The sequence below is a fragment of the Phacochoerus africanus genome, chromosome 8, assembly GCF_016906955.1.
Source record: "Phacochoerus africanus isolate WHEZ1 chromosome 8, ROS_Pafr_v1, whole genome shotgun sequence".
NCBI lineage: Eukaryota > Metazoa > Chordata > Mammalia > Artiodactyla > Suidae > Phacochoerus > Phacochoerus africanus.
This window is the reverse complement of record NC_062551.1, coordinates 128,464,141-128,490,777: the sequence shown is the minus strand read 5'-3', so window position 1 is coordinate 128,490,777 and position 26,637 is coordinate 128,464,141. Positions and strand designations below refer to the sequence as shown.

Genomic DNA, 26,637 nt, shown 5'->3' with positions numbered 1-26,637 from the left:
ACATGATCCCTGAAATTCGTTTTAGCCATTTGTTTCAAGGCCTTTGAGGCTGAGGTTCCTCTGCCCAGAAGCCTCTTCCCACATATACCCTCAGGGCTCATTTTCCAACCCCATTCCTATCCAGCTGTCATTTCATCAGAGTCCTTTTCCTGTAAAAGAGCACCTCACCACACCCCAAGCCCTCATATACACATACCCCTTCTGCTGCACTATCACCCTTTTCCATGCTTTATTTTTCTTTAGTCCATTTCTCACAACCTGACACTATTTACTTGAGGTTATGGGCTGTCTCCTCGTGCACATAGGAAGTCAGGGACTCTGCTGTGAAGCAGCATCCCCAGCACCTGGAACAAGGCCCAGCACCCAGTAGGCACTCAGTAATACTAGCTGAATGGAGAATTAAATGAAGCATCCTTGGGAAGCATCCTTGTGCACACATGCCCGCATGCACCCCTACCCATTTGCTCAAGCTGAGCATGGTTACTTCTGTTGCTGCCCACTTTCTAATTTGGACCTCAGAACCCTTTCATTTCCCTCTAGAGACTTGGCTCCAAGCCCTGCTGGCTGAGAGGTGTGAGGAGTGGTGTTGGCCACCCTTGAATAGCAGCTTCACCAGAACAGAAGAGACAGGGTGGTCCAAAGGGCAGGCCCACAGGAGAGACCTTTCCTGCATCTATACGGACATCAGAAACTATGACTTCTCTTTGAACATAACTTCCAAAGAGAAGGAGACCCAATGGCCAAAGCTAGAACAATCCGAACAACAAAATAAAGTAGGACTGGACGATAACCCAATGTATAACAACAACAACAACAAAAATCTATTTGTCTATATTGATATAAATACATGACTGAAAAAATAATAAATGAGAAAGAAGAGACAAATCTCCCTTGCAGAAGGATTCAAATAAATTATGGAGATATTCCATCTAAAGGAAGGGAACATAGCTCCTACTCCTTGAGTGTGAATTATGCACGTGACTTCTTCTCAAAGAGCACAGAAGGAAAGGGAGAGGGGTCACCTTTCAGTGGAGAAACTTGACAAGCATTGATTTGCCCAAGTGATCAAGGTCAGCATCAACAGTGACAAATCATGTTGCTGGTCTGAGTCCTTCATAAGACATGTTAAGAATGGCACTTTACTCTGTATGTAATCTTCCTTCCCCCAAACCCATAACTCCAATCTAATCTGAGAAAAGCCTCAGACAAATCCCAATTGGAGGACATTATCAAAACCCATCAAAATCATTCAAAAACAAACAAAAATCTGAGAAACCATCATAGTGAAGAGGAATCTAAGGAGATGTAACATCTAAATATAATGTGGATCCTGGATCCTGGAACAGAAAAGGAATGTTATTTAAAAACTTAAGAAAATCCGAATAGAGTTGGACTTGAGTTAATAATATTAATGTATCTAACTCATTAACTAACAAATGGACCATATTAATGTGAGCTGTTAATAATAGGAGGGGGACTGTGTGCAGGAGTCGGGGTGTCACATGGAACTCTCTACACTATCTGCTCAATTTTTCTGCAAATACAGAACTGTTCTATAAATAGATAAATATTGAAAACATTTTAAAGAGAGGAAGGAGAGGGGATGTTACCAACCCTACTATAGAGTTTCAAAATGAATGAAGCTGGCAGGTTTCATAGGCAGCTATTTTACTCTTTGCTATGGTACAACACACAGAGGAGCAGCCGTCTGCTGGAGATTCAACTTCAATAGATCTTGTCTATGATAGAGTATTGGGATCCTCAGTGTTCTTGCGTAAAGCTAATAGGTTTACTTTAGGGCTGCCTGTTAAGTGTAGGGCTCTTACAAATCTGCTACCCCGTCTCAATACACTAGATCATTTCTCTTAAGAAAGCTAAACTCAACTGTGCCAAAGTATCATTACTCCAGCTCTTAAGAAGGAGAGGCAAACTCAGGCCCATAAAATTGTTCTGATGGCGACCCCCTACTCTCCAGAGAGTAACAAGGTCCCGAAATACACCAAGTGCCTCTATTGGTAGCAAAGTTCTCAAGAGAGCAGCCTGGTTGCAGCAGAGGAGGGCAGGCAAACACACCAGGTGCGCTTGGGAAATGAGAAATTTCCGTGCTTTCAAGTCATGTTCAGTTCAGAGTGGTGACACGCAGGGGAAACTGCTACTAGAGCTCAGCAGAATAAATACATTATTGCTTCAGGGCTCCAGGGCACGTTTCTAAGCCCTGTAGGTAGGGAGGACCGCCTGTTGCATGTCAGCTGGTGCAACCACTGCTTTCTCTCTCCATCGAGTGGGCAGATTTATGAGAGGCCATGGTATATACACATAGCTTCTACCCTAGGACTTGTTTACTAAACAACTATAATCAAATGTATTGTTCCCCAGATGTCACTGGTAACCAAAGACTGCCTTAAACCTCTTGACTAAACAGGAAAGCAAGCTTGAAAACATACAGAACTAAACCAAATAAAAGAGGTGACACGTGGATTTTAGATGCTTAGCAAATTCCCTGACGTGGCTTATCCAAATACAATGTAAATCTTTAGTTGTGTTTGCTTTATCAATTGTATACAACTTTAATATCATCTAATTCATTAGACTAGAAAGATGGCAGATACATTTTGCCTTTTGAGCCTTTTTTTTTTCTCTGTTTGGGCCACACCCATGGCATGGAGAAGTTCCATGGACAGGGATTGAACCTGAGCCACAGGTGCAACTCAAGCCACAGACTGACAACACTAGATCTTTAATCCACTGCGCTACCAGGGAACTGGCTGAGACTCTTAAAAGTAAAAATGCGAATCAAAATGTTTAAAATGAATAATATTTATACATAACTCCGTATGTTCTATAAATAGCAAATAATCTTTAGATCATCATGTAATCACACGTTTGAAGGAGAAGAAAATGCCAAAATTTAAAGCATAGACATTCATCCTTGAAAGAAATATTCTTCTGTACAAAGATCTTACCACTCTGTGAAAATATATTTTGAGAAATTTCAGAGTTTCCACTTACGGCAAATGACTTCCCATGAATGAGATTAGAGTTTTTCCTTTCTTTCTTTTGCTTTTTAGGGCCAGAGCTGCAGCATATGGAAATTCACAGACTAGGGGTCCAATCAGAGCTACAGCTGCCAGCCTATGCCACAGCCACAGCAACGTGGGATCTGAGCCGCGTCTGCAATCTACACTGCAGCTCACAGCAATGCCGGATCCTTAACCCACTGAGTGAGGCCAGGGATCAAACACATGTTCTCATGGCTACTAGTCGGGTTCTTTACTGCTGAGCCACCACAGGAACTCCGAAAATTAGATTTATGTTATAAAGTTCGCAACAGGCAAAATTTTGGTCCAAACTGTTTGTCCTAACTCAGCCATTCCCTGGCTCACTCCATTTCATGACCCAATCTCCTGATCTCGTCCTGAGAAGGATATTCAAGTGTCTCTTGCTCCACATGGTTTGTCCCAAAAAATACCCTGCTGTTCCCAGCAATAGGTCAATAGTAATCGGCAGTGACCCCTCCATACTTCTGGAAAGCACACTAGCCCTGGTTAGTGCCTGACTAAATCCTGAAACTCCATACAGGAAGGAAAATCATGTTTTCCAAGTGTGTGACTGTAGTGGGAAATAGCTGTTTTAATGAAGGCGTCAAGGATTCTAGCACCCCTGTCTTATCACTAAAGCTGGAGGCTCAGAGACATCCTGCCCCCTCCCTGATCTGTGCCTGTCTAGTAGTAAAACGGCATAACTGTGTAACGGTGAGGTCACAGAAATGTATATCAAAGGCATTTGAATGCTGTGCCTGACCGCATCCTTGGTCCCTCCACCTCCCTCTCTAGGTGCTCTTTTCCTTGTGGGACAGCATCAATCAACTTCCTTGTTCTCCAGCTCCCGCCAGGGGAGGTACAGCAAGCAATGAGAGGGTGGGGGGGGGGGGGGCGCAAGGCTGAGACATTGATTTCCCCAGCTCCCTCCCTGCCAGGTGGCTGTGGCTGGGTTAGTGCCTGGCAGGCAGCCTCCCTGTCTCCCTCCCCTTGGCTTTCAGGTCGAGGGGTATGAACCAGCCCCTAGCCATTTGGAGCTCTGGGTCATTGCACCACCTCGTGGTTTCCATGAATTCTGCCCTCCCCCAGTTATCAAGTTACCACCCCTACCTCACCCCCTTCAAGGTCAGATTAACTGTATCAGATTTCCTGCAGAACTCTGAGTAATACAGATATCATCTTAAAGAACATGGTAATAAAACAGTGTTATTGGTAAGATTTTAATGTTATGGATTTTCTTAAATCTTTTAGTAAGATCCTGTACACGTAAGATTTCCTGGCTAGAAATGTAACGACTCTCCAGAGAAGGAAAGAGGAATAAATCATACTCCCTCCCAAAGGTACCGGCCTATCACAATTCTTTGGATGCCTCCTATGCCCCCCTTATACACACCAGAATTCTAGCAAATTTCTCTACACACAGTAAATGATTCAGTAAGTGAGTGACTTACCCACAGTTGGGGGTGGGGTTATATAAAATAAAGACAACTATGCTGGATTCCAACAGAGCCCTGCATGCTGGAGTCTACCCCATAGATGTCCTCTCTAATCCAGGATCGGCTCCAATGCTAGTGTACTCTTGGTCTTGTAGACCATGGAAATCGATGTCATGGGTTTAAGTGTTCCCTGGGACCCAAGGATTAGCCGGGTTTGAAAATAGACACCGCAGAGAAAGAAGCAGTATACTTTTCCTTATGGTGCTGTGAAGAGGGTGATGCTGGAGGTTGGGGGGAACGACACCTGAGCTGAGGGAGCACTGCCACTTGTTGCAAGGCAATGCAGACCTGGGGCAAGGGCTGCCCTTTGGTGGCAACAGTGAGCCATCCTCTGTGGTGGCATTTCCAGTGGCAGGAAACGGAACCACTCTCCCAGAAGCTCGGCAGCCTGCAGCTTGGTGGAAATGCTCCAATGGCAGGTGATATTTTGGCCCTGAGGACATGAGTCAGATGAGTCTCTGAGTAGATAAGCAGCTTGGGGGGCTCAAGGCCCAGGGTGGGGAAGGCCTCAGGAATAAGCTTATCTCTGTTCCATCAACAGCTGCACTGTATTCTAACATCCCTCACCTCTGTTATTCCAAAATGAATACAAACAGGCTTGGGGGAGTTCAGAGGCAGCCCTGGCCTTTGGAACCCATATACATGGACACAACTGAAACTTTCAGACATGTGTACATTATTCTTCTAAAGTGGCTTTTTATTTACCACATTCAGACTCTCTTTTAGCCACTGGAGGGAATCTCCCCTGATACTGCGCTGTAGGAAGTTTCTCAGCATCAGCCTTTACCATCAGACTGTGATCTTCTGAAGGGCACCCCCCAGCTTCTTACTCACATTTGTGCACCCGATGCCCAGTACAGGGACATGGAGTAGATGCACAATGGATGTCTGTTTCAGGTGTAGGCTAGTTTCAGTTCGCTGGTTGGAAGTAGAGGAGACAGAAATGTGATCCCACCACATGCAAAAATGCTGGGGTGATATGGAAGCAGAAAGAAAGGACAGGCTATTCTTTCCATAAATTTGCCTGAGACATACAACCATGAACCTCCTATGGCATTCAACATGCCATACTGAATATGTATCTGTCTTGACCTTACTTCTAAACCTACTGGGAGAAAAGCTGGTATCCTTCTGTCTGCCTATCTCACTGAAGCACAAACATAAAATCTTGCCTGAAATCAGCACGTAATAAAATACATTCAATGTTATTGCATAATTCAATAATAAATCCTTTATTTTCCAGCCTCTTTGTCTTTAGTTTAACTGTGGATGTTGACAAAGAGTTATTCTCTTCATGAAACTCTCCTGAGCCTCTGTGACTCCATTCTTTCCTGGTGCTTTTCCCACTCTCCCCAATATTTCTGTCTCCTGTTCTTCCATTTGCCTTGAAGTGTACATACTCCTACACTTGGTTCTCAGCCCTCTCTTCTTTTCCCTTTTTTTTTTGGCTGCCCCTGTGGCATGTGGATATTCCTAGGCCAGGGATCAAAACCATGCCACAGCAGTGACAACACTATATCATTAACCACTAAGCCACCAGGGAACTTCTCTTCTTCTCCTTCTAAACTTTCTTCCACCCGAACTACGACTGTTTAAGTTACTTCCTCTATGAGGAGAACTCCTGAACAACCAGCTCAAGCCCTGACATCTCTCACACCCTCTGTCTCTCATGTTAAGGTCCCAAACTGCCTTCAAGAGACGCAAGAAAGTTGCCACGAGGGTAGCATGTTTGTAGGCTGGGGAATGAAACCTCCTTCAATGCAGCTGCTGGAATGAGGAATAAAGTTTGGGGGGCTGTCCTAAAGACAGCCTTCCTCTGAAACAGCCCACCTGTGACCTAACTCAAGCCACCCACCTTCTGATTGCCAGTCTGCCCTTTGAGATGGAAGAATCCAGAGGAGTCACCAAGGGCACTGGGGAGCCCTCAAATACAAGGTAACAGAATGAGACTCTTCTCCTAGAATTAGAGGTTTTTGTTTTTGTTTGTTTGTTTTCTAAATACCTGTTTTAATGTAGTAGCTAAAACCATGGCTGTCTCAGACCTCACTAGTTGTGGCAGAGCATTTGCAGAGAGGTCTGGCATGGGAGAGGCTTCCCCTGGCTCACACTGGCCAGAACCCTTTGTTCTCTCCTTCCAGAACTTTTCTTGGGCTTGTGGTAGACTACTGGGACCCCTTTTCTGATGCCCCCCTGGTCCTGACCACTGCAGTATCCACAGCCCTTATATCTGCTCCTGCCAAGGAACTCTGAATACAGCCTCGTGGATTCCAACTCCAAACCTAAATATGTGATTTCCGGATTTCCTCCTGAGAGTGGTTCTCGGCCTCTTCTCATGTGAACACCCCCCTTGTTAAGCCCACTGCACAACCAGCCTCTGACCTTCAGTCTGCATAGAAGGACCAGCAGAACCTCAGACCCCAATTTCCAAGGGGCCCTGTTGTGAGTGACAGATGCTGAGCTCAAAGCAGTTCTTCTAACTCACCTGCCCACGATTGTCTATGGCCCTCGACTTCTCTCATAAACATTTCTCTTATTAGTTAGCCTTATGGTCTATGGCACACACTGCTAAGTTGTGTTTTACTTTTCTCATACACTCCATTTCCCAGCTTCCTTGACTTCTTGCTAGTGGACTGTGAGCATAAATGAAGTATGATACTTCCAGTTAGCCCTAAAACACCATGTGTACCTCTGTGCTCTTTCACCTTCCTGCAAGCTGGAGCACAAACAGGCCTGTGATCCAACACCAAGAATTCAGGCCAGAGCAAAGCCCTGGAAGCACAAGGGCATAGTCCTGGGACAAGTTTCCATTAATGAGGTGAAATGAGCTTCCATTAATGAGTGTCCATTAATGAGCATAGTCCTGGGACAAGTTTCCATTAGTGAGGTGAAAATTATGAATAAACACCTAGAAATATATGTAACAATTGGATAGTGATGTGAAATACAGGTGCATGATCAGTAGAGTATAATCCAAAAGTAGTGGTCTTTGGTGCACTGGAAATAACACTGGTTTTTTCTGTTTTGTTCTGTTTTGTCTTTTGAGGGCTGCATCCACAGCATATGAAGGTTCCCAGGCCAGGGCTCATATTGGAGCCACAGCCCCCAGCCTACACTACAGCCACAGCAACGCCAGATCTGAGCTGGGTCTATGACCTACACCACAGCTCACGGCAACGCTGGATCCTTAACCCATTGAGCGAGGCCACGGATTGAACCTTCGTCCACATGGTTACTAGTCAGATTCATTTCTGCTGAGCCATGACGGGAACTCCCAGAACACTGGTTTTTAAACAAAGGGAGTTTGAGAAGCACTGCCCTAGTGGTGGGCAGAGAAACAAGATGAAAGGAACCCTTCAAACTCAAACCACTTTGCAGGACTATTAACAAGAGAGAAAAATAAACTTCTGTTGTCTTCAAATCATTGTATTTGGGGGGCCTCTCTGCCTAAGAAGCCTGTAGCTCTAGGTGCAGGTGTTGGCAGGAACCACAGTGTGATCATGTGTTTGGCTGCTCCTTGCAGCAAGGCATTCCAAGAAAGAAGATGAGCTCGGGCAAGAGTTGTTTGTGAGTTTGTAAGCAAAGATGGCAAAGAATAGGCAGCATCTAGAAGCTGGAGGCCTTGGAAGATTAGAAAAGTTAACAGTTTCTGTAACCCCAAAGAGAAGAAAATAGTATCACTGCTCACAGCCTTTCACAAAGGCCTGTCAATAAAACATGACATTGGAGGAGTTCTGTCATGGCGCAGTGGTTAACGAATCCGACTAGGAACCATGAGGTTGCTGGTTCGATCCCTGGCCTTGCTCAGTGGGTTAAGGATCCAGCATTGCCCTGAGTTGTGGTGTAGGTTGCAGACGCATCTCAGATCCCGTGTTGCTGTGGCTCTGGCATAGGCCGGCGGCTACAGCTCCATTTGGACCCCTAGCCTGGGAACCTCCATATGCCACGGGAGCGGCCCAAGAAATGGCAAAAAGACAAAAAAAAAAAAAAAAAAGACATTGGAGCAAAGAAGTCAGGCCAACATAAAGATCATAGCAAATGTGAATCCTTCTGCCCAAGTCCAGGTTCTAGAGAACCTCTGGGTAGAGGCCACTGAGGAGAAGAAGAAAGAGATGGGTCCCGCCTGGAAGTTGGGAAATGAGGAATGCTTAAGAACTAGCTCCAGAATAGAATTTGCTGTGTGGAACTGACTGCAAGCTAACAGACCAGAAGCCTATAAACTTTCTCAGGAATTACTCTGCCATGGAAGCCACAGCCTGGCCTGGAGGACACATTTTCCAACACCCATTTTCAGATATGGCCACAGAGGGTCATGGACAAGGAAGAATTTCTCAGGGTCAGAGTCAAAGTCAGGGCCACTAGGAAGCCTGTCCCCAAAAGCAAAGGCAAGGACCAGGGCAGAGAGTCTTAATTCCTGCCCAGTGGGGCTTTATCATTTTTATGCACCTGTGGCTACTACATGTCTCCTATTCTTCAGAATGGGAGTTCGGTTTTGTTTTCTTGTGGTTTTCTTGTTTCTACTTCTCCTTTGTATAATGAAAGTTTGTCAGTCAGAAGAGAGAAAGAAATGGACATTTTAGCATGGGTATTTAAACATAGGATTGGGAGTTCCCATCGTGGCACAACGGAAACGAATCCGACTAGGAACCATGAGGTTGTAGGTTCAATCCCTGGCCTTGCTCAGTGGGTTAAGGATCCAGCGTTGCCCTGAGCTGTGGTGTAGGTCGCAGACATGGCTCGGATCTGGTGTTGCTGTGGCTGTGGCGTAGGCCGGTGGCTATAGCTCCGATTAGACCCCTGGCCTGGGAACCTCCATATGCCGCGAGTGCAGTCCTAAAAAGGACAAAAAGACAAAAAAACCAACCAAACAAAAAATAAACATAGGTTAAGAGAAAGGAAGGTCATACCTATGGAGGTCTGGTCACCTAAATCCACTCATAGCTAGAGGCTGTGACACAAAGGAGGGCTGGGTAGCAGGGGGAAAGAAGCAGAAGCTTTAGCGTCCAGGGATCTGGACTTTCGGCGATGGCTCTAACCCGGCACACTATTGATCTGGCCACAGCCTCTTCCTTCCTCTCTAAAAATGGCACAATAACTACAACTATACAGGATTGTCGAAAGGATAACTAAAGTTTAAAAAGCGTATAGCAAGATGCTTAGCACATAGGATGTACTCAATACATAGTACTTTCTAAGAAAGTTAGCTAGCTCAAAAATTCCCCCAAATTCAATGAAGTATAAAAATCAGTTGTATTTCTGTACACTAACAACAATCTGAAAAGGAAATTAAGAAAATAATCCCATTTACAATAGTATCACAATGAATAAAATACTTAAATATAACCAAGGAGGCAAAAGACTTATACACTGAAAACTACAAAACAATGGTGGAAAAAATTAAATAAGGCATAAATAAAGGGAAAGACATACTGTGTTCATGGATTGCAACCTAATACTGTTAAGATGTCTATACAACTCAAGGTAATTTATAGATTCTGAGTAACTCCTATCAAAACCTCAGCGGCATTTTTTTTTTTTTAACAGAAATAGAAAAAAATCCTAAAATTCATAGGAAAATGCAAAGGATTCCAAATAGCCAATCTTGAGGCGTTCCCATCGTGGCTCAGTGGAAACAAATCTAACTAGGAAACATGAGGTTAAAGGTTCAATCCCTGCCCCTGCTCAGTGGGTTAAGGATCCAGCATTGCCGTGAGCTATGGTGTAGGTCGCAGACACGGCTTGGATCTGGCGTTGCTGTGACTGTGGCGTAGGTCAGCTGCTACAGCTCCAATTGGACCCCTAGCCTGGGAACCTCCACATGCTGAGGGTGCGGCTGTAAAAAGATAAATCATCATCATCATCATCATCTTGAGAAAGAACAAATCTGGAGGCCTCATACCTCCTGGCTTCAAAACATTCGACAAAGTAGCTACAGTAAAAAAAAAAAAAAAAAAAAAAAGCATGGTACTGACATAAACACAGACACATAGACCAATGAGACAGAACAAGGAGCCTAGGAATAAATCCATGCAGATGTGGTCAGGGGTGCCAAGAATACACAATGGGGAAAATAAGTTTCTTCAACAAATGGTGTTGGGGAAACTGGATATCCACATGCAAAAGAGTGTGGCTTCTGGAAACAACTGGCCTGAGTGTGAAGCCTTACTTACCAGCAAGTTAGCCTCTCTGTGCCTTAATTTTGTCACATGTAAAATGGGGATAAAACAGTACCTTCTTCCTAAGACTATTAGGAGATTTAAGTAAGGTGCTTAGACAAGCCTCTGACACAGAATGTTAATTTTTTTCTGTTACAAAAGGGAACCAAGACCTAACTTGTCAGTTTAGTGGGTTATTGGGACAAACTGAATGAAACAGCAGTGTGAAGTCCTTATCCCACTTGTGGATCCAGAGTAATCAGACAAGCCCAGTAAAGCAACAAGGAATAGGGCCAGTCAGTTCCTAATAGGTGAGACAGGGATCCTGAGAGATTACCAAGGGGGAAAAGTCAGAGGAAGAAACCCCACCTCAGACCAGGTGGGCCGCTGGTACTACAACCCCCGGTCCAGGGTCACTAACTGGTGTTTTTTGAGACCAGGTAAAAAACATTTAGTTCCAAAGAATAAGTATAAGAGGAATTTAGCCAGCTGGGTTGAAACCCTGATATTTAATCTTCTAATTACATTGCCATGCTCCCTCTGGGACCAATCTAACTACATCTTAGAGTAATCCATTAAAATCTATTCATTAACATACCACCGGACAGCTTTCAATATGAGTTCATGCCTCTTTGCCCATTTGAGCTCTAGGTGAGATAAGAAGTGCCGCATTCTCCATTTTACAGAGAAGAAAATGAAAAACTGGGAGATGCAGATTCACCCTGACCAGCTCTCGTTTTTCTAGCCCGGGGTTCTTTTAACCACACTGACCACTGGAGCCTTTTTTTGGGTAGTTAATTCTCTACTGCCACAGGAAACAAAATATGCAGATTTCTTCTCCATAATGACATTAATGCCTTTTGCAAACATTTAATGATTCTAGAAGTCATATAATTGTGGCAAATGTCAACCAAAATCTGTAAATATCTCTCTACTTAGAATTTTTAACAAAAGTTCATGGGAAAAAAATCTATATAACCCAATGGAAATGACAATAAGACTCTCAATACATGATAGGAAAGAGCAAGGATTAGTCAGTTTGCCCGTTGCAGAGAAAGCTCAGAAGAGCAAGCAATCCAGTTTACTTTGAACATATTAAATGATGTAACTTAAGACACTTTCTCCCAAAGCATTTTATTTTCCCCATCAACAAATTAAAGCCTACCAGTTGAATGAGGCCACAGACATCAATTACCTGACAATAAAAATTAGACTGGAAATGAGCTGAGAAAGGCCAGAAATGACCTAGTAGCAATCCATAAAAACCTTTATTTTTATTTTTTTTTATTATTATTTTTGTTGTTGTTGTTGTTGCTATTTCTTGGGCCCCTCCAGCGGCATATGGAGGTTCCCAGGCTAGGGGTCCAATCGGAGCTGTAGCCACCGGCCTACGCTCCAGAGCCACAGCAACGCTGGATCTGAGCCGCGTCTGCAACCTACACCACAGCTCACGGCAACGCCGGATGGTTAACCCACTGAGCAAGGGCAGGGACCGAACCCGCAACCTCATGGTTCCTAGTCGGATTCGTTAACCACTGCACCACGACGGGAACTCCCATAAAAACCTTTAAAAATGAATATGTTATCTCTATCTGCTTTCTTTCATTCACATCTTCTCTCTTTGCCTTCCCTTTTCTTCCCTCCTCAGAACTAAGGGGTCAGCATGTAGCTCAGAATGTAATATAATGAGAGGGAGTTTGGGGAGTTCCAAAGAGCCTGGGCTACAGTTGGGGAGCCACGCAAAGCAGTGAGCTGGAGGGATTAGAGGCTGATAATAAAGGTATAGACACATGGACTGGCAGGCCTGGCAGCTAAAGACAAGCAGCACTGGGAAGAGAGATGGGTACAGAGGAGGCAGGATGGCCTTTGTGGCTGAGAGATGGGCTACTTTGAGCAAACAAGTAAAAATACTGAAGATAACGGGAGTCAAATTTCTAACTGCCAGACATGTGTAAAAATATGTTAAGGATAAGACTAGAAAGATCCTTGGCTATTATATTGGTATTGGAGATACTAGTATGAACATGTAATTTTTTTCTTTTTTTGCTTTTTAGGGCCACCCCCAAAGCATATGGAAGTTCCCAAGCTAGGGGTCTAATTGGAGCTACAGCCACAGCAATGCAGGATCGAGCTGCATCTGCAACCTACACCATAGCTCACGGCAATGCCAGACCCTTAACCCACCTGAGTGAGGCCAGGGATCAAACCTGCAACCTCGTGGTTCCTAGTCGGATTTGTTTCTACTGTGCCATGATGGGAACTCCTGAACATATGATTTTATAATATATGGCCTAATGCAGAAAAATATCTAAATGTATACGTGTATACATATACACACATATATATATATACTTCCTAGCTCTTTCCTCTGAGAGATTTAAAGCAATGACATCCCAGTAACAATGGGCACATTAACCTTCCATATCTTGGTTTCTAAATATCATTCTCTTCCAAAAGCGATGACTGACTAGGTCAGGGAAAGTACAAGATGAGCCTGGAATGTCTTGTGGTGACAGAAAATTTTATAATGCTCAATGAATGATAGGGATGTCAAAAGGACACAGGAGCCAGTTTAACTGGACTCCCGATGGCCAAACTGAGGATGATCTGAGCATCAAAATAAATAATGATAGCATGGGCTTTCAACATACTGTATACAAAAGGAAATCAAAAATACTTCCTAATATAAATGAATAGATGGATGAAAGAGAAAGTTCTTCCTTATAGCAGAATGCCAACTAATAAATGTGGCAGGAGTGATAGAAATAAAGAATCACCATTTAGCAGCCTTCAGGGAGGTGGCTGATACAGGCAGAGGTCACCAGTGAACTGAAGGTGGAGGTTTAATAAGGAACAGCTATTAACATAACCTCAGAATACCTCCCCACAAATGCCAATAAGTTTAAAAGGGAAAAATGGTGAATTTCAGGTGGAGAGATTTGGCAAACACTAACATAACCAGGTGATCAAGGCCAATATTCCAGCGATGGAACAGGTTGACACTCTGTACCTTCTAATGCAATATGCTGAGAAGAGCAGAGTATCCTGCCAAGAACATATGATCTAAGTCTGGTTCTGAAGAAACACCTGCCAGATTCAAGTTGAAAGCCATCTATAGAATGGAAGACCTGAGCTTGAAGATCTGTGCATCTGCAAAGACTTTAGGAACAGGGAAAGCTAAGGAACTATTCTTAAAAAGACATGACCAAATAAATTTAACATGGACCCTAGACCAAACAGGAAAAAAGAGACATTTGGGGGACAACTGATGACATATGAATGGGCTTTGTGGACTGGGTGGTAGTGCTATACCAGTGTCAACTTCCTGGTTGGGTGATGCAATGATTAACTGTGTGTGTCAACTTGACTAGACTAAGGCATGCCCAGATAGCTGGTAAATCACCAAGGGGGCCAACTAATATCATTAGGAAGGGATGGGGCAAGCTATATTGGGCAGGCTGTTTTCCAGAACGACACCCAGTCAGGCCCAGAGTGAGGTGTATGAATGATTCACATCTGAGGAGGATAGGTAAGGTCCCCTTGAGCTGGGAGGTGTGAGGGGGCACAGGTAAGGGAGGGGTTTGGGGCTGCAGGAAGAAAGACAAGAGACTGTGGGGCAGGACAGGAGGCTAGGGTGCAGGACAGGAGGTTAGGGGACAGGAGGCTAGTGAGTAGTACAGGAGGCTAGGGGGGCAGGACAGGAGGCTAGGGGACAGGAGGCTAGAAGACTAGAGGGTAGGAGGCTAGGGGACAGGAGGTTAGTGGGAAGGAGGCTAGGGGACAGGAGGTTGGGGGCAGGAGGCTAGGGGGTAGAACAGGAGGTTAGGGGACAGGAGGCTAGGAGGCAGGACAGGAGGCTGGGGGCAGGGCAGGAGGTTAGGGGACAGGAGGCTAGGGGGCAGGACAGGAGGCTAGGGGGCAGGAGGCTAGGGGGCAAGACAGGAGACCAGGGGACAGGAAGCTAGCACATAGGACAGGAGGCTAGGGTATATGATAAGAGGCCAGGGGACAGGACAGGAGACCAGGAAAATACCACAGGAGGCCAGGGCACAGGAGGCCAGGGGACAGGAGAGAAGGCTGGGGGACAGGAGGCTAGCAGATAGGACAGGAGGGTGTGGGACGGATAAGAGGCCAGGGGACAGGATAAGAGGCCAGGGATAGGACAGGAGGCTAGGGGTAAGGCACTGCAGAGGCCAGGCCAGGAGATGAAGAAAGAGGACAGCATCAGCCTGGAGAAGGAAGAAGGAGTGGGTACACGCCAGGAAGTAAAAATCTTCCTCTCACTGGGCAATATTTTCCTGGCTCCCCATGTAGGTCAGAGAGCAACATACACCTTTCAGAAGGAATTACTTAGCTTAACTGTTTGGTGTGGGCTGGGGGAGTGGGAGACCCCTGAGCCCATTTAGTGCACTGCAGAGTAAACCTCAGAGACCAGGTTAGCAAGAAGGCACAGGCCAGTGGGGATGGCACAGTGATTGATGATGGCTCTGACTTGAGGGCTGGTTAGTTAGATCTGTTTTTGCCCACTGAGAACTGAGATGAGCAGACAGCACAGATAATTCTAAGAGGGAATTAAAACTTCTTTGGACCTTGGCCCTGTGCCTCCAATCACACAGGTAGTCTTGGTCCTGAAATTCCTCTTCCTCTCCTGTTTCCCACAAAGCCGTTTCTCAATCTTCGGCAGGATTCCCTCCTTGAAATCTCATTCACCATCAAAGGGCAGGAGACAGGTGTGTTAAGAGAGGGCATCAATGTCCACTTAGCACATCCAACACCCACATGGAGATCTTAGCACCCCCCCACCCCACCCCCTGAAGGCCGGCCTGGGGTGTTCCACATCACCCCAGGCCCTGCCTCTTTAACTCAACATTGATGTGGCCGGTACCAGGTACAAAGCTTTCACATACCTGATTTAATGGGACCCAATACAACCCAGGCAGGTAGGTAGAAAAGGAATTCTGATCCCCATTATCTGAATGAGAAAACGAATTCAAAGAGGATAGGTGGTTTTTTCAAAGTCACAAGACCTCACCAAAGTAGAGTTGGAATTAGAACCTAGACCCCTATACCCCAAACTGCCTCTCTCTCTTTTTTTTTCTTTTTCTTTTCTTTTTATTTATTTTGTATTATTTTTTTTCCCACTGTACAGCATAGGGACCAAGTTACACATACATGTATACAGACTTTTTCCTCCCATTGTTGTGTTGCGATGTAAGTATCTAGACATAGTTCTCAATGCTACACAGCAGGATCTCATTGTAAATCCATTCCAAGAGCAATAGTTTGCACCCCTTAACCCCAAGCTCCTGATTCCTCCCACTCCCTCCCTCTCACCCTGGGCAGCCACAAGTCTCTTCCCCAAGAACATTGCCACAGAAAAGAAAATCAAACTGCTTCTTAAACCCAGCACTTTGTCAAAGCTCAAACTCTCAGGGCTTCTGCAGACAGCTCCCCACCCCTCACCTCCACCTCTCCCATCCATGGCAGGACTCAGTTGCAGAGGACTCCTCCACATACATACAGAATCTAGGACAAGAGACAAAGGATCAGCAAGGCCAGAGAGGAGGCAGCTCAGTACCTGTAGGAGGAATGATGGAGGGAAGAGCAAAGGGACTATGGCTTGGAAGGAGGAAAGCAAGTAAGGGAAGTGTATGGAACATCTCTAAATCACCCACGGCTTGGGACTCTATCACTGGACTCTCAAGGGTACAATGCACACGTGTGCCCCATGTTTACAGAAATGTCAATACTTGAATGTTTATCTAGGAGGAAAAGAGGGCAACCAGCATTTAAGGTGTACTTCCCACATATCACAGACCCTGCAAGTGCTCTTTCCCTTTCATCTTAGGAGGTGGGTATAATCTTCATTTTTACAGACAAGGAAATTAAGGCTTAGAAAAGTGAAGCAAAGTATCTGGAACAAGGGCTGGTCTGACTGCAAAGCCCCACTCTCCTCTTTACACCACATTAATAATACCTTGGGCCTGGGCTCTGCCACTTAGAACCTTGCAATCAGACTTAACCACTCTGTTGGGTATAATCATAGGTCAGAAAGCATTCTGAACTAATGTATACTCCAAGGAGAATGGCTAATGGGTAATTTGAGTTATAGCAATTCGCATTCAAGTTACAGTGATTCCCCCTGCTACACCTCTCCCTCCCAATAAGAGGCTGGGGTTAGGTTATGATGGATTTCTGCTCCAGGATGGAAAACTTGAGGGAGAGGCAGCCAGCCTTGGGCATGCGTGCACCACTTTGAGTGTGTGTGCCTTGAGTGCTGCCTGGCTAAAATGCTGTGCGTACAGTGACTCCTCTGTGCTTGTGTATTTGGGAAAATGAGAGAAATTAGCATGTAGATGTTCAAATAGGTTCTGATGAACAGACACAAAATGCAATCCCATATTTGAATGTTTTCATTTCAGTCTGCATTCACAGAAACATATGCAGATCTGTTCTATCAAACATCCTATAAAATAGCTTAAAACAAATCTGATCTAATAGTACAAAAAAGCTGGTAGTTGATTTATGCATTTGTCAAATTTAGAAATCACCTCTGTCATTTGTGTCATTCAAACCTAACTACAAAGTTTTGAATTCTCAAGACAAAAAAAGAAAACAAGAAAAATGTGCCCTGACAACTTATTTTCCTAGTTACTCAGTAGTGATGATCCATATAAATTACTTCCAGATGATTGGATGTTCAGTCTCTACATAATACCTAATATAGTCACAACAGTCTCATGGCACAAGAGACAATTCCAGAAGCCTATCTTAAGTACATAAGCCTTACTGGCAGAGTTTGCTTGCTGGTCTTTTTAGAGTGGACCAATTTTGGGAATTCTTGTTGTGGCTCAGTGGTAACGAATCCGACTAGGAACCATGAGTACACGGGTTCAATCCCTGGCCTTGCTCAGTGGGTTAAGGATCCAGTGTTGCCATGAGTTGTGGTGCAGGTCACAGATTGGCTTGGATCCGGCATTGCTGTGGCTGTGGTGCAGGCCGGCAGTGGCTCTGATTCGATCCCTGGCCTGGGAACTTCCATATGCTGCAGGTGCAGCCCTAAAAAAAAAGACCAAAAAAAAAAAAAAATTTTGGTCCCAATTTTATTTAGACAAGCAAGGTGGTGTTAATGGAGCCAAGGTTGTGTGCATCACTGTATAACTTTTGGTTAAAACAAAACAAAACAAAACAAAAAAGAAAAAAGGAAAATTCTACTCAGTGACTCAGACCACACAAAACTGGATCAGTGCCTCATTGGAAGGAGAGTTAGCAACTATTGATAGGTATTTCACTGGAAAACCCAACAACCCTCCTTGGCAATATAAAAGTTCATGCTTTAATGACATGCTGTGTGGTGCACAAAATAATAACATTCTTGTAAAGAAGGAATCAACTGTCTGTGACTGGCATTTACCTTATTCTCTGACTTACCAAAAAAAAAAAAAAAAAGTAGGAGCCTTGAGAAGCTAAGCTAAGCTGCCCTTACCTTCTAAAGTAACATTCCAAGGCCAGGTAATACTCTGGGCAGCCAAGGAGTGCAGAGGAAGAAATGTAGCGCAATGACAGCAGCAAAGTAAGGGGGGAGGAGGGAAATTCTGTAGAAAATATTCAGTTTAAAAATGACCTACAAGGATTTTATACGGCAGTTCTAATGATTACCTTAATAAGACTAAATTGTTTCCAAAATTAACAATCACTCCTCAAAGTACTTGCTGGAGAAATTGCTAAGCAATTTTGGTAGTCGCAACTTGAAGGAAAGCAATAAAGTAACACTATTACAGAACAAAGCGCTTTGTCTGCCTGTGGTGAGGGGGGATCGATGGGACCTTGACTTACTCTCAAAACACCACCCCCAACAGTGTCCCCAAAGGTACTTAGTTGATAACCATTTCCCGAATCTCTGGATGCCTTGCATGGTTCGAGCTGTTCTCTATCTAACACACCACCGTACCGGGAGTAACTGGAGGCTGAAAAATGTTTTATATCCGTAGGCTCCCTGGGCGAATCTCAGTTCACCATCGACGGCTGTAAGACCGAGTTTGGAAAAGGAGCACCTGTGCGAAAGCAGAGCGGAGCCTGCGACAGGCTGTCCGTGCCTCTGCGCTCAGCCCACCAACCCACAGCAGCGGCCCGCGCAGCTGGATTGTGAATCCCGACCGCTTTTCGTTCCTAGGGTCGGGTGGGGGGAAGGAGGAAAGGGCATGAGGTACCACGCATCGCCCAAAGAGGACAGGCTCAGGTACGTCGAATGGGTCTGGGGCTCGGGCTGGACGCCAGGTAATCCCGAAAAGCCACAGGCTGGGCCCGGAGGTCGTGCGCCCCGGCCTCCCCACGCGCCCGGGACGGCTGCAGCTCCGGCAGCCCTCCCCGAGCCCCGCGCCCCACTCACCGCTCACACTGGCCCGCGCCGCCGAGCCGGGGAGCCGGGACCCCTGCGGCTGCCGCATGCCCCCTGGAACCAGAGTGACGGGGCGACCAGGGGCCGTGTGCGAGGAGCGGTGGAGGACACGGCGGGCGGACGGCAGCGGCGCGCCTCCTCTCCTGTGGCCGCCAAGACTCGTCCGGAACAGGAGAAAAGTTTGGCAGAACGAGGGGTGGAGCCCAGGGGGCGGGGGGGCGGGGTTCCGACTTGCCCCGCCTAGCCCTGTCCTGGCCAGCCCCACCCTTCCCCGGCAACCGACAGTTCCCACGCAGAGCGCCCCCGACCGGCGAAGCACGGATCCGCGCTCGGGGGCTCTTCTGCAGCTGCCCTTCTGCCTGGGACTAGTCCCCAGGTGCATGGCCGACCTCCAAGAGATGGCCCCCACCAATGGACCACTAGCACCCACAAGCCCTACAGAGCCGTACCTCCGAGCCCAGTACTAAAGCATTGTCTCTTTGTCCGGCTCCCCTCACACTGCGGGGAGCAGGGGAGAGATTTCTTTGAAGTAGCTTAGAAAAGTGCAGCCCATACCCACACCATACATGGGAGGCAGGCTCACCGCTGGACTGACCACTTGCTCTAAAACTGAAGCCACACAACTCTCCGAGGATGCAGGCAGCCCCCAGAGGCCACGTGGTTCACGTACATTTGGCTTGGGGGCCTCTCCTAGGCACCTTTTTACTGAAACAGGAAACAAAAAATATTTAAAGTTCTAGAAAGAGAATTCTGGGCCACTTGGGGTTAGTAGTCTCGGATGCTTTGTTTTTCAAAGCTGAAATATAAAGCCTCCACGGACCCACCTTTGGTAAAGAAGGAAGATGCAAAGTGAAACAATGTTTGCCGTGAAGACTTTGTTCTCTCTGAACTCTGCAAAGCAAAAAGAGGGTACAGACGTGCAGAGAGTCGGGTTTTCCAGTGACCTCAAAGGAGGGAAATACTGTAAAGGGAGGTCCTTACTACTCATGTTTCAAAAGCTTGGGAAACACTGAGGACATGAACTGAGATATCTTCCTGTAGCCTTTTGCCATTCATTCATTTGTTTGTTCATTCATTGTTCATTCAATGTTGATACTGAGTCCTTCTGTATGCCAAACTAGAAACCATAACCCAGGAAACAATCTGTATGGTAACCTATTTCCTACCATCTAAGAAATTCTGCTCTCTGAAAATAATATTTTAATAATGTTTTATTCCTTTGGTAATGGACCTCATTCCCAAGATCATGACAGCCTGGTATGCTTCACACCTTTGCACGGGTTGGGCTATATTTTGATCAACATATGCCCAAATTATTGTTGCTTCACCTGAGTGTGCAGAAAACGACTGTGGCGGCTTAGAGATGAACCGTGTGGAGAGAGCTACAACTTGCAAAGCTAACGTTAAAGGAAGATCACATTTACTGGAACAAGCAAAACTCGTGCGGATGACATATGAGAATGAGGCTAGGGGAGTGGCAGTTCAATTCGGACAGCACAATGCTGAAGGGCAATGTGGTGGATACAAAAATTCTCAACCACTAGCACTTAGCAAATGCTTGACTCAACAAATGTGTAGTATGTTGAGTGGAGTAAATTGTTGTAGGCTGGACTGGGAGCTGTAAACACCACTTAGAGCCTTCTCTTTGCTGGGAAATTTGTTCCAAGTTCCAAACAACTTATTAGCAAAGGCACTTTGCACACACATTATGTTGTAACTTGGGAACTTCCTGAACTGGAGGAGCATTGCAAAGGTGAACAGGGGTTCTATAAAGCCAGATGTGATATTTTTAATGTATAATTAAAAAATTTTTTTTTTCTTTTTAAGGCCGCACCTTCAGCATATGGAAGTTCCCAGGCTAGGAGTTGAATCAGAGCTGCAGCTGCTGGCCTATACCACAGCCACAGCAACTCTGGATCTGAGCAACATCTGTGACCTATGCCCCAGCCTGCGACAATGCTGTATCCTTAAGCCACTGAGCGAGGCCAGGAATTGAACTCACATACTCATGGACACTGTGTTTGGTTCTTAACCTGCTGAGCCACTTCATAATGGGAACTCCATACTGTATTTTTTTTTTTTAAGGAGAAAGGAGAAAAAAATATGGTGAGCTGTGTTGTAAAAGGAAAATGACATTCTAGATAGATGGGGTTTTTGTTGTTTTGCTTTGGCCACACCCCCGGCATATGGAAGTTCCCAGGCCAGGGACTGAATCCGAGCCACAGCTGCAACCTACACCACAGCAACACTCGATCCTTAACCCACTCCATCAGGCTGGGGGGATTGAACCAAATCATTAACCCACTGCACCACAGAGGGAACCCCTAGCTAGATGGTTTTTAACAAATACGGCTCAGATCTGAGCAAAAGGCAAGGAAGTGATGTAGGAAAGGGATGGAGAGGGGGAAGGGGCAGAGAGAACATATGGTTTATTGACCTACAGGCAGGAACAGGGAAAGGGAACAAGAGGCCAAGGATAAGTAAAGAGAAAGATGTGGCCCCCAATCCTAGTTTTTAGGAAGAAACTCAGGGATTATCCACCAGAACCTTATCTAAGTCCTTGTAGAATCTGTGGTGTCTCACTTCTCCACCAAAAGGGGTTTTTTATTAGTAAAACCAAATTAAAATTAACATAAAAATGGTGAACACAAAGCCTGAGGATAACTGCCTTAAAGATCACTAGCTGGAAAGTCATTCAAAACTTTTCAACAAACATTTGCTGGTCAGCTTCCCATATACAAAGTATTGTATTTTGTGTTCTTGGAGAGGCAATGATTTATAACATTGTTTCCATAAAGGGAAAAGAGGGGCTTTCTACAGTGCTTGATGGAAAGGCATATTGAGGCTGAAGGAGCAATCATGGCCTTGGGGAACTTTGTGAACCAGCCCATACTTGGCAGTGAATAAATGCAGCAAAAGAAATAAATAAGCAAATAAAACTAAAAGCAAGCCAGCCACCTGCCACAATGATAAGCAGCGTGGGACAGAGTCACACTTCTCCCTCTCAAGATTTATTAAAAGACGCTCGTGTTCCTTTGCCCCCCAACTCAGCTTGGACTTCCAGGTATTAAGGCAAGTGTTCATAGATTTGTTCTTCTTATCTTTGGGAAGATCTGAACTGAATCACTGTCCAATTTTGTTCATCTGTACTAATTAGCAATGAGGATGCCTACAGCAGGTGAATAGCATGAGGAAGTGGGATGGTGGCTCTAAAGTGAGAGATGTGAGTGGTACCTGAAAAAACAGTTAGCTAGAATGTTCTGAGGAAAGCCTGAGCCAAAGGTTAACTCTAAAGAAACTAAAGGAAAAGAGAGATGGTAAGCAAGGTTATGGCCATGTAGAGTTCTCTCTCAAATGCATGTAACTTCATACAGAAAACAACGGAAAGTCACAGAAATAGTCCCCAAATACCAAAATACCAAAAATTAACATAAACTTAAGTTTATTTAAATTGAGAAAACCATCTCACATGACATTCAAAAATATTTCTTATTCCCATTGTGGCTCAGTGGGTTAAGAATCCTACTAGTATCCATGAGGATGAGTTTTCAATCCCTGGTCTTGCTCGGTGGGTTGAGGATCTGGCATTTCTGTGAGCTGTGGTTCAGGTCACAGACATGGTCCAGATCTGGTGTTCCTGTGGCTGTGGCGTAGGCTGGTGGCTACAGCTCCAATTCCACCCCAAGCCTGGGAACTCTCATATGCTGCAGGTGAGACCCTAAAAAGACAAAAAAAAGAAAAAAAAAAAGAAAAAATACTTCTTAGATGTTCATCTCATCACTACTTAATTCTGCATATTTTTATGCTTGTAAAGAGTGACCAATTTTAAAAATAAAAGTCATGATGGGGATCTCGCTTTAGCAGATATGAAAATACATTATAAAACCCTAAGTTCCCATTGTGGCTCAGTGGTTATGAGCCCGACTAGTATCCATGAGGATGTGGGTTCCATCCCTGGCCTTTCTCAGTGGGTTAAGGATCTGGCGTTGCCGTGAGCTGTGATGTAAGTCACAGACAGGCTCAGATCTGTCATTGCTATGGCTAAGGTGTAGGCCAGAAGCTACACTCTGATTTGACCCGTAGCCTGGGAACTTCTATATGCTGTATGTGCAGCCTTAAAACAAAGGGGAAAAAAAAGTGTGAGCTGGACTACCAGCCAGAATAAAGTTCACTCTCCTCTCTCTTCCTCTTCCCTGATATCAGCAATGTCCCAGACAGAGAGCATAGACTAGCAGCCCCATGCCTGACCCAGGAATGACATACAAGTGAGAAGCAAACCTTTGTCCTTTTAAGCCACTGAAATTTGGGGAGCATTTGTCACCAAAGCATAACCTAAGTTACCCTCATTAATCCAAGTAAAGACGTACTATGCCCTGCTGTCCATCCGAGACTTGGGTATGAATCATTTTTGCATGTATGCACCACCTCAGTGAGGAGGGAATGGTGCTACTGAAGTGGTGACATGGCATAGCTGGACAGGGGAGGAACTGAATCCACTGTCTGAATTTTCTGTGGTCCCCAGACTGATGCAAAACAGCACTAACGTCAGTTCTGGGTAGAAAAGCACCTAAAGGGAAATCCTGGCAGTGGGAGCACCAGAGGCAGGGCCGGCATCCAAAGAATCACCCCCTGCAAGAGAGTGCACTAGGTGTCCATTACCCACCTATTCAGCCCCAACACAGAGTAAGTCCATTCAGGAATCAGATGCCACAATAGGGAGAAAATGGGAGGAGCAGAAGCCTAAGTATAAACTTCGAATGACCAAGACTGCTGAATTTGCCTGTCAGTGAGAGAAATAGGAGGTTCCAGATAGAATTTAGATCCACTTTTACACTTTACATGTTTGCCTGCCTAAGTTTTGCAGCCTGAGAATTGCGTTGGTACTATACCGAGATACTTTAAGGGCACATCGTGAGGGCTGCCTCTGTTCGACCACAATGGGGTGCTTAGGGTCTGGGGAGGCAAAGCCGAAACCATGCATGGACAATGAGAACACCTTATGTAATAGGCTAACGTCTGTTCCCACAACTAACACTCAAGCTATGGCTAGATATTTGCCCTGTGTGAGAAGCCCTGGAGAACCTGCTACTAGCAACACTTTCAGCTGCACAAATATTTATTCTGGTAAACTTGAAAAAGAAAAAGTAAATAGTCATAAATAAATCTTGTTAGAATTTTCTGCATTGCAGGCACTAAACTTTTTCCCCTTGTTTTGCAAAAGAAAGCTGTAATACAACACTAACGTTTTCATCTCCAGGATTGATTTTTTTCAACTGGATTTGATAGATATTGACCAGGTTAATATTTAATGTTTTAGATTATTTGAGTAATAACACAGTAGACTAAGGCATGAATGGACTATAAAAGACAATCTGAGCTATTAACCTTTAGTCCGTTTAAAACAGAGGATTAATTCATTCAAAGCAGAAGATCAAGAGCTGAGAAATTTTCATTCTTTTTTTAATGTAGTAAATTTTGCAACCAAAAAAATATAATATTAAATAATATAAAATAAAATAGAATTCTGTTATTTTATGATAGAAGCATATTGTAAGAATTACAGTGCATGATTTTATACTTGACCTTACAATCTTTAATATAAGCAAAAAAAGCATGTGATGATAAATTATTTTATTATAACTGAAGATTTTCTAGGAGGCTCAGTTCTCATCTTCCTTTTAATTTCCGATACTTAGGTTACTTTAATTATGTCATAGTGGGAACGATTATAGTGGAGGCAAAGAACAATGAGAGAAACATGAATATTAGCAAGAAGAAGAATGACTCGTGTATAGAAATAAATAGTAAATACATGAAAACCAAAAAGATTTGAAAAAGACATGTTATAGTGCTTTATCATAGAAGATTGTATTAATTAAAGTGCCTATAACATCTGAGACTTGCTATCAAGTTCAAAACTTTAGTAGGTGCTACCATATTCACTCATTTTACAATCTTGGCCAGTTTCACTCAGTCTCTATAACTATAAATGAAGTAAGGTTCTTACCTCAAACTGTAGTAAAAATTAAAAAGAGACAGTATACTATAGCACATTTTTAAAAAGATGAGCTTATTACTATAAAAATAAAACAGGGTTATTTCCTAATGTTAAAAGTGTCAATTTATCAAATAAAAGACCTTCGCAACATATGAAATAAAAATTCACAGAACTAAAAGGAGAAATAGACAAATCCATACACAAAGCTGGAGATTTTAACATCTGTTTCTCAGTGATTTATAGGATAGGTAGACAAAAATATTAGATTATAGATTATTTGAACAATGCTATCAACCAACTTGTCCTAGTTGGCATTTATTAAACATTATACTCATCAACTACAAAATATATATATTTGTAACTACACAGGTAACAGTCACAGATAGATCATATTCTAAATCATAAAGCAAGTTTCAATAAATCTGAGAGGACTGAAATTGTTCTTTGGCTAAAATGGTAATAAGTTAGAAGCCAATAACAAAAGGATACCTGGAAAATCCCCAAAAATCTGGAAATTAAGCACCTTACATAAGAATAACCTATGAGTCAAAGAAGAAATCACAGGAGAATTTATAAAATATTTTTAATTACATGATAATGAAAATACCACATCAAAATTTATGGATTACAGCCCGAAGAGTATTTAGAGGGATGTTTATAGCTTTAAATGCTGATATTAGGAATAAATAAAATTTAAAAATCTATTACCTGAACTTCTACCTTAAAAAGCTAGAAAAAATGAGTGCCTGCTGTGGCACAGTTAAGGAGCCAGTGTTGCTGAAGATGTGGCATAGGTCATACGTGCTTCTCGGATTTGATCCCTGGCCCTGGGATCTTCCATGTGCCTGTAAAAGTGGAGACGAAAGCTAGAAAAAGAAGAGCAGAAGTTCTCTTGGGCCCTTTTCCAGTGATTCCCTGACATTTCTGATTTCTATCACCGTACTTTAATTATCTTTGTTCTAGGACTTCATATAAATGGAATCATATGTCTGGTTTCTTTCTTTCAACTTAAGGTTTTTGATATTTACCCTAGCTGTGGCTGTATCAGTAGTCCTTGAGTAGTATTCCATTGTGTAGATATAAAAAAATTATTCATTTATGTGTTGATGGACATTTGTGTCATTTCCAGTTTTTAACTACAACAAAATGAGACTGTTCTTAGAGTTCCCATTGTGGATCAGCAGGTTAAGAACCTGACTAGTATCCATGAGGGTGCAGGTTTGATACCTGGCCTCACTCAGCGGGTTAAAGATCTGGTGTTGCTGTGTAGGGGACAGATGCTGTCGTGACTATGGCATGGCCCTGCAGCTACAGCTCCAATTTAACCCCTAGCTGGGGAACTTCCATATGCCTAGGGTGTGGCCCTAAAAAGGGAAAAAAACAAAAACAAACAAACAAAAAAACTGCTCTGAATGCTACAAGTCTTTTTGTGGACATACATTCTCATTTTTTTTGAATAAATAACCACAAGTACAATTATTAAATCATGGGGCAGGTGTTTGTTTAAATGTATAAGAAAAGGCTAAGTAGATTTTCAAACTGTTGTGCCATTTTA

The 26,637-nt window shown here is 44.1% G+C and overlaps 1 protein-coding gene across 1 annotated transcript in view; it reads right to left on the bottom strand.

Moving 5' to 3' along the window:
- The window catches only part of LPAR3 (lysophosphatidic acid receptor 3), a 76,393-nt gene extending 57,189 nt beyond the window's left edge, over positions 1–19,204 (bottom strand). The window contains exon 1 of the mRNA XM_047794204.1: positions 19,076–19,204. The gene's annotated coding sequence lies outside the window, so the exon portion shown is untranslated. The remainder of the gene's footprint in view (positions 1–19,075) is intronic.
- Positions 19,205–26,637: the final 7,433 nt, after the last annotated feature.